The sequence below is a fragment of the Oryzias latipes genome, chromosome 2, assembly GCF_053564925.1.
Source record: "Oryzias latipes strain Hd-rR chromosome 2, Olatipes_Hd-rR_3.1".
In the NCBI taxonomy this organism is placed as follows: domain Eukaryota; kingdom Metazoa; phylum Chordata; class Actinopteri; order Beloniformes; family Adrianichthyidae; genus Oryzias; species Oryzias latipes.
In genome coordinates this window covers 37233287-37244880 of record NC_136238.1, presented here as the reverse complement: position 1 = coordinate 37244880, position 11594 = coordinate 37233287, and the positions used below count along the sequence as shown (strand labels likewise).

Here is an 11594-nt window from a genome sequence, read left to right as displayed (position 1 = left end):
AAGCGGACTGCCGGACTCATGAGAACCGTGTCTCTTGGGAGATTCGTATCTCAAAGCCGGAGAGGCATTGGGACGGGTGGAGTCACATGCAATGAACAAGCACAATTCATCAATCTGTGGACCGTTTATCATCATTTTTTCTTTTTAAACACTGACCCCCAGAGGTCTCCATAGATTTATGTTCAAAAGTGTCTCACATTCTAGAGATTTTTCATTTCTCTCTATTTCTGACACAGAATCTGAACAGTTCAAACGTTTAGTTCAAAATTATCCAAAGCAGAGAAATCCCTGAAAACAAACATTTCTCTTCTTTCAGGAACTCTTTTGACTTTCCAGAACTCTGCTGTGTCTCCAACATCCCCCCCCCCCCCCCCCCCCCCGGTCCAGCATGGAGCGTCTCTGGACTCTGTGGAGGAGAGTCCTGCTTTCAGAGACGCTGTAGAAGGACAGAACACCTGCTCTGTGATCCAGGTCCACTCCAGGAGCTGAGATGGAGGTGAACATGCTGTTGTGGAGAAATGAGAAACTGTCTGGAAAACAATGGAATGACCAAGATTTAGCATTCAAACCAAATCTACTGGCATTTCCAGATCTGCTGGTGTTCTTGAATGCCACTGCTCCAAAAACATCAAATTTTTCCCCAGAACAGGCCTCGTTGTGAAGGTCTTCCTGCACTGAGGACAGCTGTGGACGTTCTCCTCTGCATCCCACAGTCCTTGAAGACACTGCAGTAGCTGTGTCCACAGGGAATAGTCAGCGGATACCTCTTTGCCAATTTTGCAATATGCTTATAGCTGGTCTCATTGGTTCTTCCCAATTCAAGAGGGTTAGCATCAAGAGGGATGCATCCTGTTGCTCTGTATTTGGTAACCTTTACCTTTATCTCCTCCAAAATAGCAGACTTATTTTCCACAGACAATCCGGTGATGCTGTTTTAAGTGCGTTAGCAGATTAGATGTTTTACAGCGCCATACGCTGTGTTTGACTTATCCAACTGTCTTTTCCCTTCATGGATGCTCACAACAAATCAAGTGTTCCCACACAGGAGAGTGTAAGGAGATGGGTGGGTCCTCAGGTTCTGGTCTCACGTCTGCATTACCCGTAGTGCTATAGTTGACATGCTAACTGTTCATTCATTCATTTTCTGTTCCGTTTTTGTCCCTTTCGGGGTCACGGGGCTGCTGGAGCCTATCCCGGCCACTTATGGGCGAAGGTCGCCAGTCTGTCGCAGGGTAGAATGTCCACAATCACACACCCATTCACTCTCACACTCACACCTAGGGACAATTTAGAGTTGCCAATCAACCTATGATGCATGTTTTTGGACGGTGCATACACGGGGAGAACACGCAAACTCCACACAGAAAGGTCCCCCTTTGATGTTGTTTTTCATGTCCGCCAGCCAGGACTTGAACCGGGGTCTTCTTGCTGAAAGGCAAGAGCGCTAACCACTGCGCCACCGTGCAGTGCACAGACATGCTAACTGTCTGTTACCTAATGCGGCGAAAACTCGCGGTTAACATAAGTTCCGTCTCGGCGTAAAGTTAATATATTGGGAGGACAAAAACAAAAAAATAAACAACATACCGAAAACTTTGTACCGTTTTGTACCGAAAACGGTACAAAGGTGAACCGAACCGAAAGTGCCATTCCGAAATGTTTTGGTACAACTACGTGTACCGTCACACCCCTATTACTTGACCTAACAAAGTACATGCTGCAGTCACTACTTTGTGTTTATATGTATATATTTATTAAATGTTCACTGAGCACATTAAATGTTAGAATTAAAAAAGTATAACAAAAACATTTTAACCATAATGAAGACATTCAAGAATTAGCTCTAATGACTCAAAACAAACAACTCATTTCTATTTGCAGGTACATCTAAAACAATTCATTTTGTGAAAAAGTTGAACATATTTTGTCAGCAGTAAAACTCTTTGTCTAATATCATTACACAAAGATTCAAATGTATTGATCAATTACTTTTTTTGCTTTTTATGTAAAGATGAAAACCTAAAAAGAATTCCTAGAAAAGTACGAATATCATATTATAACAATAAATTAGTAGAAAATTTCCTTTCCATACATGAAATACTCACTTGTAACTCCCTCTAATGAAGTTACTTCATCAAATGGTATGGAGGCCATCAGATTTTTCCCTCCTGTAAATAAAGTCTTTGACTGTGGTGCAAAGGTTGAGAGGTCGACCTCTTATCAGAAAAGTTTATAATTTACAGTTTACAATAACTCCTTTTTTACACTGTTTGTGAAGAGAAAGTCTTGTGAGTTCTCGTGTGTCTGAAGAATAGATCTGCAACTAAAACTTGAATCACATTCTTGACAAGAAAAAGGCTTTTCTCCTGTATGAATTCTCATGTGTTTTTTAAGACTTGCTGCATGACGAAAACTTGTATCACATTCTTTACAAGAAAAAGGCTTTTCTCCTGTGTGAGTTCTCATGTGTATTTTAAGACTTGCTGCATGACGAAAACTTGTATCACATTCTTTACAAGAAAAAGGCTTTTCTCCTGTGTGTATTCTCATGTGTGTTTTGAGAATAGACATTTGATTAAAACTCTTACTACATTCTTGACAAGAAAAAGGCATACGTCCTGTGTGAGTTATCATGTGTGTTTTAAGACTAACCGCATGACGAAAACTTGTATCACATTCATTACAAGAAAAAGGCATTTCTCCTGTGTGAATTCTCATGTGTATTTTGAGATTAGATATTTGATTAAAACTCTTACTACATTCTTTACAAGAAAAAGGCATTTCTCCTGTATGAATTCTCATGTGTGTTTTGAGATGAGATATTTGATTAAATCTTTTCTCACATTCTTTACAAGAAAATCTCTTATCTTTTGCATGGAGTCTTGCGTGAATTCTGAACAGAGATTTGTTGCAAAAGCTTTTATCACATTCTTTACAGATATAACATCTTTCATCGGACCAAGTTTCCATGTAGTCAGACTGGTTAGTAATTATTCTTGAGTTTTTCCCAGACTTGATAGAGGAAAGTCTCTCTTCTTTTGGAGATTGTTTGTATTTCTTACCAAGATTTGTCTTATTGGGATTTTTTCTAACATCAGAGTCACACTGACCTGCTGACATGTGAGAGCCGTCCACACTTTGGACATGACTTCTGTCCCTCCTCTTCCTCTGATCTCTGTTCTGTGGGTCTGTCTCTTCATCTGAAGTTGATGTTGATTCTGTCTCTTCATCTGTAGTTGATGTTGATTCTGTCTCTTCATCTGTAGTTGATGTTGATTCTTCATGTTGGTTTCCTTCTTCATCCTGACCATCAGTTACATTAAAGTTCTGCTGATTGTTTAGATCTGCTTCACTGTTCTCCTCTTCCTCATAAGTAGGAATCTCCATCAAGGTATCAGTCTCCTGCTTCAGATTAAGCTGATCGTTATTCTGACTGATGTAGAACCCTTTTTGACCCTGATTTATCAATAGAGGTTCTGTTTCTTCTGTTTTTTCTTCTTTAATCATTTTGGGTTCTTGTTTCTCTTGCTCCTCTTTAATCTGTGGAAGCTCTGATTCCTCCTGTTCCTTTTTAATGTGTTGAGGTTCTGGTTCTCCATATTCCCCTTTAAACTGTGGAGGTTCTGGTTCTTCATGTTCCTCTTTAAACTGTGGAGGTTCTGGTTCTCCATGTTCCTCTTTAAACTGTGGAGGTTCTGGTTCTCCATGTTCCTCTTTAAACTGTGGAGGTTCTGGTTCTCCATGTTCCTCTTGAATATGCAGAGGCTCTGATTCCTCCTGTTCCATTCTTAGATTCCTCTGTTGGTTGCACAGATCCTCTTCACTCGCATAACGCTTAAGGAGGACTGCAGGGACAAAAAGACAAAAAAGGAGACCTTTTATACCTTGTAAATTGGCAAGAAAGATCTAAATCCTTTTTTTTTGGAAGTAAAATAATTGAAATGAACAATGTCGTAGTTCTCTTTCACAGTTAGGACAGTTAGAGGTGATGTGAGTCCTTCAGTCTTCAGTAGGTCAAACACATACCGTATTTTTATGACCATAGGACGCACTGCATTATAGGGCGCAGTTTAAGTTATGAGTGAATTTTCTGTATTTAACACATACAAAAGGCGCACCAGGTTTTAAGGCGCGGGTAAATTAAAACATATCGGTAAAACATGCATGCTAATGTATTTCAAAAAAGGACAGCGGGAGAAACTGAGTTGGTTGTGATTTATTGTTTATTTTTTCAGTCATCAATCAGCATCCAAGAATCCATCAAAGTCCTCATCTTCTGTATCTGAAATCAACAGCCTGGCTAAATTTCTATCAAACACGCCAGGTTCCCTTTCGTTATTGTCAGAGTCCGGCTCGTTGCCGGCTGTTGTGAAAGCTCGAAGAACTGTGCAAGCAGACACTTAGCCCAAGGCATCACTCACCGGACGCTGCCTCCCTCAACAATAAAAGCTGCCTTTTTGTGCCCTGTTCTGCATAACGCTACTGTGCTGTTCCCCTTCTTCTTGACATTGTGACTCACTGTGATGTCAAAAGTAAGCGGCATTTCATCCATGTTGGTGATGTGGCTTGGCTGGATGTGTTTGTCTGCAATCTTTTTACTAAAGTATGAGCGGAATATGGACAGCTTTTCATTAGAATCCACTGGAAGTTGCTGTGCCACCATAGTCCTTGCCCGGATTGACAGATAGCACTGTTTCATAAAACAAAGCACCAAGACGGCCCTCTTTGAAAATGCAAGCGTTTCTGCCTTCAGTGGAATGATGACTGTAGAGACGCTTCTACCAGCTGTTCTTTTGTCATTAATCTATTGTTTCAGTTGGTCTTCAACCTCTGGCCACCTCGCCTTGTTTCCGTGGAAACTCAGCTCCGTCTTCATGACTTTTCGGAGTTCGTTTTCAAACTTCCTCTACTTGCGTACCATGGATTCATTGATGTTGAATTCTCTGGCAGCTGTTTGATTCCCATGTTCCTCCACGTAGCTGATAACAGGTGGCTTTTTTGGGGTTTCCAGAATGATGTTGTTCTGCATAATTCACACACCTGCACTTTGTACTAATTGGGGTACGTCTTCTTTCACGACCACACTTGCCATTCTCATGCTGTCCTCTCCTACGTCCTCTTTACCGAAGTCACACAACAACACATTAGGCCCAATGCACCATAGGACACGTCATACATTTTGGAGAAAATACAGTTGTGAAAATATGGTAATCAAAGAAACTCTCTACGTTTTCACAAAAGGTAACCCACTTATTTTAAACTATGCATTTTAGTAAACACACACCCGACACACTACATACACTCATCTTTTATAATAATAAGGTGGTGACCATTGATCTTCTGTTCCCTACCCCATCTCCTCTGGGGGGGAGTAAGACCCTCAGTAGTGGTGATAGTTGTGTCTCTTAGGCCAGGATTCTAGACTCAATCTTTGCACCATGTAAACCTGTTGAGTTCAATGTAATGTGGTTGAGAAAGTCAGTCCATCAAACTTTTGTGCTGGTGCACCCGCACAAAGGTTTGGTGCACCGACTTTCTCATCTACATTACATTGAACTCAACAGGTTTACATGGTCACTTTCTTTTTTAATAGTGTAACCAGCAGCTCTGCCTTTGACAGGTGCATGCCTGTTTGATTGGGGATTTGGTCCAGCTGTGTCTGTCCTTATATAAGGAACAGGGAGTGAGTGGATAGACAGTGGCTGCCTGCATGCATGGTGGCATGTATGGCTGAAGCTCCTCTTGTTGGGAGGATGTAGATCACCTTTTACTCATATTCTGCTCTTTTAACTAGATGCTGTAAGTGGCTGGGAGGTGTTGCAGATGTCATGAGCCACTGCGTGTTCTGTACCCACCCTCTTAATACATTTTAATGTGTTTTTAGAGCGACGTTGTATTTATTGTAGGGATGGGAATAGAAGCCCCATGAAGCTTCCCTTGGGGTTCATGTAATTGTGCCGGAAAAATGAACCACCCATTCAGGGCTTTGAAACCACACAGAACAGCGGCATCTGGTGGCGGACTGGATATATATCATAAGCTTAGTATAAGCTCCTTGTAACACTTCAATGTGGAAATGATGATGAAAAAACGTAAAACAAAACAATGTTGTTAATGATTATTAAAAAGAACAATGTAAAACAACACAACATGTGACGTTTTCTGTGAGAAACACACATCACATGAAGGAAAAAAACACAAAGCAAAAAATAAATAAAACAAAATTGTAAGATGCTGGCCTTGAACCCAAGACCTCTGGATGTGACTCTCAGCAACCATTTCACTGAGCTATCTCTACTGATGTTATATTTGTCTTGACATTATAAATATATCTAAGTATTTTTTTATACACGACGTTCATAGTGCATTGTTTTATTAGGAGAAATCGAGTAGAAACGATCTTGAGCCACAGTACGTTTTTTTTACCAGGAGTCATGGTAAAGTGCAATGAACTGACGCTGATTCTGATACAGGGGAAACAATAGAACTGGTTGGGAAACGTTCGGGATTCATTTGGTGTTTCTAGAGAATAGTGCGCCCAACTGCAAGTGACATCTGAACCGTGGTTCGACCAAATGAAGCATTTGATGCTTCATACGTCATCAACCACGTGTTGCGCTAGTTGACACACGCCTAGAAACATTGTGCCGAAACACTCTGTTTCATTACGGTGAAATGCTCGCTGAAGCGCCGTGTCAAACAGGACATCCCTAATTTATTGTGTGGTTGACTTTGATTTATTTTATTGTTGTATAGGCCTGAGTTGGGCGTCGGTGTGTGCGATGTCAGTGAGGGGGCCCCTGGTGGCAGCGTCTTCCTCACTCCAGTTCCCTCACTGTATTTTTTTTTCCCTTTTAGTGTGTAGTGGAAGTTTTGTTGGCACGTTTTTCTCATTGTGTGTGGGTTCGTTTTATTTGGTTTCAGCACGGAGTGGAGTGAGATGCGCTGCCTCGTACTGGCTTAGTCCCTCCCTTTCTGTCCCCTCCTGCACGGGCGGTCGGCTCCGCCTTCCTGTTTTATTCCTGCATCTCCTTTTATTGTTTTTATCTGTGTCCAGCTTATCAGAGTAAAACTGCACACTAAAACTGTTTATAAGCTTTTACTGTCTCTGCCATTTTTTTTGGTGGCTCCACTCTGCGCTGGTGGTTCCTTGGTCACAATAGCTGTCAGTTTTTGCATTAAGAGTTAAATGTGATTAACTTGTGAACTAGTAAACATAAAGTCCTTGATTTAAAAAAAAAGTTTTTCAGAATACTGGACTTATTTTTCTACAAAGGCTTGACCTTTGCGAGTTGAAACAACAGAGAAAAATGTGAAAATGTTCATGTCTATCTGACAGAAGTGTGTAAAAAGTGTAGTGGGGAGTTTTACATCTTAAATTGTGCTTTGTGAATTTAATCAAATGTTTTTTTTTTACAACATAACACATTGCAATAAACAGGTGAAAGTGAGATAACCCTTTATAATAAGAGTCTTTGATAAGCCCATCGAGATGACTGTTGTTCTGATTTTGGGCTATACAAATAAAATTGAATTGAATTGATAAAATATTTATAAGATTAACAAGCACTAGTAATGTTTATTAAGCTGCTGATAAGTATATTATTATTATTATTATTATTATTATTATATAGAACTGAATGGCGACCTGTCCGGGACATCCCCTGCCTTAGCCCACAAGTAGCCGGGATAGGCTCCGGCAGCCACGTGACCCCGAAAGGGAACAAACGGAAGAAGATGAATGAATAAATACGTTCATTAATTAGCATTTGAAAATGGCTTCCAACTGATTTTACAAGTTTAAATAAGCTGCTTATACAATACATTAAAATATTTCTTAATTAACTATTTATGACATTAACAAGTATGAGTAATGGGGTATTAAGATTTTACAATTTTACACCTTATAAGATAATAATACATGTAATTATCGTGTTCTTGTCAACAGCTTATTGAGTGTTTTGGATCCCCTAAAGCATGATCAGATAGGGGTTCATACACACAAGACATTTATAAATTGCTTATATAAGGGGGTTGAATTGCTGGAAGTTGCGCAACATTACTGCCTGGCGTAAATGTAAGTCAAAATCAAATGTTATAAACATACCTGTTGGCTCCAAAAATGTCCACATACAAACATACCAACATGTACACAATACAACTGGGGGGTATTCCAGGAAGCATGTTTAAACTAGCCTGACTTTAATCCTGAACTCTGGCTGAAATCCGCCTGAACTTGCTTACTCTGGGTATGTCGGTTCCAAAAGACCGGATATGAGTTGGCGTAATTACGCTCGACTTGGTAACCCTGGGTTAATGCACGTGCACAGCAGGTACATAAAGACATTCTCAATAGATCGCCGATTTCCGGAATCACCATGGAAACGCGTGGAGAAAAAAAGATAGCGCGACACTTCAGTGAGACGGAGTCTGAGCTTTTAATGACGGCGTATGAAGATTATACGTCCATCAAAAAGTAATACGGCTGCATGATCAAAAGAAAGAGTTCCTGCTTGTAGTAGAAGAACAGACGAAGTAAACGCATGAGTTTCTGATCTTATTTCCATTTTCCCTGTGCCTCATATATATAACTTATCCAATTTTGCCAACTTAAACGAATTACTTCTATTGGTAACAAATAATTGAGTTAAATTTATTCAACCTCATTTCACATCTATAAAACTCAGTAATTTTTTTGTACAACTCGTATTTACATATTTATCTAACTAAATGTCATATTATTCCAATTCAATTAATCTTTTTTCCATCTTAATTAATTATGATTCTTGAACTCTCATATGTCTACGTTTGAGCCGGCAGATATGCTCATTTTTATAACAATTAAAAGGACGGAAAAAATTACAAGGAGTCACAATTTCAATAAAGAATTCTCTGTCATTACAATTATAGGTTTGAATGGTAGGGGTGCTATATAAACTCATCATCCCCTCCTTTACTCTCACTTATGGTGCAGAGGCGTAAGCAAAGTAGGACAAAATAACTCAGCAAAACACGGTAAAACAGCTCAAACAGTTAAACAACTAAACACATTTGGTCAAAAACCCACACTTAAACCCAAACCCGTCCAGACAGGCAAAGGGAATGGTATCCCAGAATCCCTTGCGGTGCCGCTCTAACAGCAGGACCAAAGTTACACCTACTTAATTGAATTAATTTGAATGAAAGGAAAATAATTGTCTAAAAACTACGTATTATTTTTAAGGTGACCTAAAAAAATGATTTATCTTAACTGAAGCAAATAGTTAAGTTAGATCAAAGTAAAAAAAATTATCTTTCCAACATCCATATGTGGTCTTATCACCCTCTCACGGTGGAAAAAGTATTATCTGATCTTCTTCATCCACTAAATCATCTTCAAATGGACACACCATGCTGCTTCACCTCTCTGAAAACAAACTAAGCTTCAACTAAACCTGCTCCAGACCAGGTTATGTTCAGAGCATGAGTTGCCATGGCAACTTGACCTACCCTGAAACATACTTCCATTTCTGGAACCGAAAGCTGAGGTTATCAACTTCCTTAGCCTCAAACTTACCGTGAGAGCTAGCATAACCTGCTTTCTGGAATACCCCCCTGATGTTCACACATGCATACTTATGCATTCAGACCAACACATGTGAAATACTTCATTCAGGTGAGATCCGCCACCCAGGCCAGGTTCGGCAGGACCGCCACAGGGGCCCCCAAGGCCAGAGAGCTGGGAGGCACCTGGTGACTGAGAGTGCCAGACCCAACCCGACAAAGACAGCGCCCCTCCCCCCACGCTGCCCCTTGAATGTTTTCACTCAGTACAAGTCAGGAAATGTTCCTGATGAAATTTGCAGTTCACAAAAAGAGAAAAAGTTAGCGGGAAATGTTTTTCTCATTCACATGCCTCTGTGACAATGCATCTAATGCTGGAATAATGAGGTCATGTGACCGGTTGTGAGTAAGTTGATGGGCTACAACCAATGTCCACAAACATACAGGAGCATATGTAACGTCATTTAATAATATCAGAATATGGTATTTTTAATAAAATAACTGCTTTCTTATTGTTTTGTTAATTTCAAGAAACGTTATCATGATTTTCATTTTACCCGTTGGTTTCTTATTTTGCAGACTTTCTAGACATTATTTTCATTTTCTTCTGACTTTCGTCATGCGTTTTAGCTTTTTTTAAATTAAAATGTGGTCTGTCACCTTATATGTTCTCTGCTTTCAGTTTTTGGCTCCATGGCTCCAAACAAAGAAGAAGAATGTTTTGCTGATGCCTGGAATAAAAGGAAATAAAAGTCTGGAATCTCTCTATATTAATAACTTAAAATATCTTTAATGTAAATACGATGTTTGCTTTAAAATGTGTGTTTTTTAAGCTAAATTATCTTTTGTGAAGCTTCGAATTGAATTGGACAATTTTCTTGATTATATTCCTAATTAATTTATATTTGCTAGTAAGGAAATAAAACAGGATTTGATATCAACTTTAGTTCTTGTGGTTATTTTGACTAAATGGTAAATGGTGTATACTCATATAGCGCTTTTCTACCTAGAAGGTAGGTACAAGGATCACCCGGTCACACACTGGTGGCGGCTCTGCTGCCAAACACAGGCGTCTGAGTCTACCACCAGAGGCAAAGTGGGGTTGAGTGTCTTGCCCAAGGACACTTCGACTCATGGGCGTGCAAGGTGGGAATTGAACCTGCAATCTTAGGATCATGGGTCGACCGCCCTACTGCTGCACCACGGAGAACCAAATGTATGTAACTAGCTTTGCAATGACACCTCCTTTTCTTGGATTGGACAGTAATGAGAAAGTTCTGACACTAAGAAGTCTCACCTGATTCTGGTCAAAGATTTTATTGATTTGCTCCTTATTTAGGAATAAAATTGGTGATCACGTAAAATGACATCACTTTATCTGAAAGGTCGTTATACCATTGGAAATATTTCTTTAACACCTAACCAGTGACATAAAGATCAGGACAATCCAAAGAATTCAAATGTTTAGTCACGTACCAACTATGTGGAGCTGAAGCTGCGGGTTCCAGCTGCTATCCAGCAGTCTGCGCTGACGACAGAGCTCCTCCTCGTTCTGGACGATGGTTCCTTCAGCAGCAGAAAGTTGTTCTCTGACAGAACCTTCCTGAGGTTCTGAAGACATGGTTCCTGCTCCGATCTTCAGCTCCAACTCCCACAAACACCGCCGTCCTCTTCACTGCAGCTCCGATCGATCATCTGCTAGTCTCACAATCCCAGAAAAAAGGTCCAAACAGAAACTTTTCTCCTGGTTGGAGATTTTCCTGAAAGTTCCTGTGATCCTGCAGGAGTCAGTTCTGCTCAGCCTGCAGACCAAACAGAAAAGACTCTGGAAGCTTCCACATGTGAAACTTCAAGACTTCCGGTTCCGGGTTACACGGCAGGACCCGTGGCGTGCCTCTCTGCGAATACAACTATCTTCAAATTACTTAAAAGGTTGATTTTCAAAAAAGAGAGCTGACCATGCCCCCGAAGAAACCCCAGGAATATGAAGAACTCAAAAAGACTCTTGACATTATTCAAGAAACGCTGAAAAGTTTTATGGAACAAGTGTC

At 40.1% G+C, this 11594-nt stretch overlaps 1 long non-coding RNA gene across 1 annotated transcript; it reads right to left on the bottom strand.

Moving 5' to 3' along the window:
- Window positions 1-1730: 1730 nt before the first annotated feature.
- LOC111948758 (uncharacterized) lies at window positions 1731-11394 on the bottom strand. Its single transcript, XR_002874740.2, has 3 exons — window positions 11020-11394; window positions 10204-10274; window positions 1731-3845 (listed from the first exon to the last, which is right to left on the bottom strand). It is a non-coding gene; the product is annotated as an uncharacterized LOC111948758 (long non-coding RNA).
- Between the last annotated feature and the right edge of the window lie 200 nt (window positions 11395-11594).